The following is a 1,966-nucleotide window of genomic DNA, read 5'->3' on the forward strand; positions in this document are numbered from 1 at the left end:
GTATAAATTGCTATTGATAGGGGCTGAATTCCATTGTAAAAACTATTAAATCCTTTCTTTTTTAATATATGATTAGGTGTAATTTTTTAACCAAATGGTATATAATTAATTTGTTATGCTGGGAGTTTAGCATAGACGTCGCTACACTATATTCTCCATTGTGAGAAAGCACTTTAATTTTTTTTGTTGGGCTCACTTACTTCATTTATTAGAGAAAAGCTAGGTGGGGGGAGCATGGGTTGCAATTCATGGGATACATCAAGCTTACAAGAAAAGCTAGCTTTTCCCTTTTTTTATAGTGTGAAGGGAAGCTCACAGGAATTGATGTACCTTATGCCTGTCATCCACATGTGGGAAAGGTTAGGGAAGCTGCTTTTACCAGTCAGTTTGTTATGCTGTAATTTTTTTTTTCCTTATAAAGCGGTTTGCCTTCTGTTTTATTTCAAGAAGGCTTTTTCGATCTTTTTGTCTATCCATCCTTTACCAATCACAATGTTTTTATATCTCAACGATGGGAGAAGTAAGGGCAGTAGAGAAAGGGAAGAGCAAGATGTGTTCAAAACAAAATCACTCAGAACCACACATGATGCATCAAAGCTGAACTCTGTAATACTTATGTTAATCCTCTGTTCTGTTGGGCTGTAGGGTGAATGAAGTGTTGCACAACTTTTTCTCCCCCCCCTCCCTTTTTCAATTAACATTCTGAGTGGAAATAATTGTAAAGAAATGTAAGATATTTGATGCTAGATTTTCTAAGAAAACTTGAAATAAAAATCTTGCTTTGAGATATGGCTAATGAAACATTTCAATGCTTGACCAGCTCTCAGTATGTATGAGTGCTTCTTAAAATACTTATCAGCTCCAAGTAATATTGAAAAATTATAAAGTAATGGCTGGAAGAGAGGAGTGGCTGTAGGCCTAAAGAGAGGAGGGATGGAGGTGATGGCTTGGGAGCGGCTGGATGATAGCTGAATCTTGTGCAGCCCACCAGATGTAACTGGTAGGGACTTCACCTATCTGCCCTCCTTCCCTCTCCCTACCAGCCAGAAGAACCTGGGCTAGGATGCTTTGCTGCCCACTGGTATTGTCATATCACCAAACAAGTGCTGGATTCATATGTGTAAACATAAGGCCCTCTTTGCAGAACACCCTCCCCCCAGGCAAATTCTTGTGTCAACCATAGCTTTAGTTAACATTTAAACTTACTTTTACATGTGGATATTTCTCTTAGATGAATTGTTCAAATAAGGCAATATTTGGAAAATGATTTTGTGATGCCAAAGATACTCTGCCCCCTTAATAACTGAATATTTTCATCAGTTCCATGAATTTTCTGTGACAATTTTTTCCCCTACATCACATGTGTGGGTGATATTTTGATTAATTGTGTTTTAACTTAACAATTTTGTTTTTCAGGGGTGTGATGGCGGAAGGTAATGGAGGTGGTGACCCTGGGTCACAGGTAGATGGGGAGAGAACAGAAGATTACCAGAAACTAATAAATTATGGTTTAAATGAAAAAGTGGCAGCAAAGCTTGATGAAATCTACAAACAAGGCAAACTTCGACATGAGTGAGAATTGAATTCACAACGTGAAAATAATGCATTTTCCTTTCTGTTTGCACAATTACTCAATTTGTACTTAATGGTATATTGATCTAAAGAACATTTGTAAACACATATAAGCCTTTTTTTTTTTTTGAATTGATAGCATTTACATGCAGTTTGACAATTCAGTCATTTTAGAATGTGTTTACATGTATGTTGAATAAGTGTATCTATAAGTATAACTTTTTTTTATTTATGTACTTACTGCATCATATTGTTTTCCTTCTCCACTTTGTTAATTACTTATTTAATGATGCAGTAAAATCATAATCTTTTAAATGAAATTTAAAGGCAAATATAAAAATTTATATCTACATAATATTTTTCGGTTTTGCTTCCTGTAGCTACTTGATGCGTT

This window comes from Penaeus monodon, chromosome 25 (assembly GCF_015228065.2).
Source record: "Penaeus monodon isolate SGIC_2016 chromosome 25, NSTDA_Pmon_1, whole genome shotgun sequence".
NCBI classification, from domain to species: Eukaryota; Metazoa; Arthropoda; class Malacostraca; order Decapoda; family Penaeidae; genus Penaeus; species Penaeus monodon.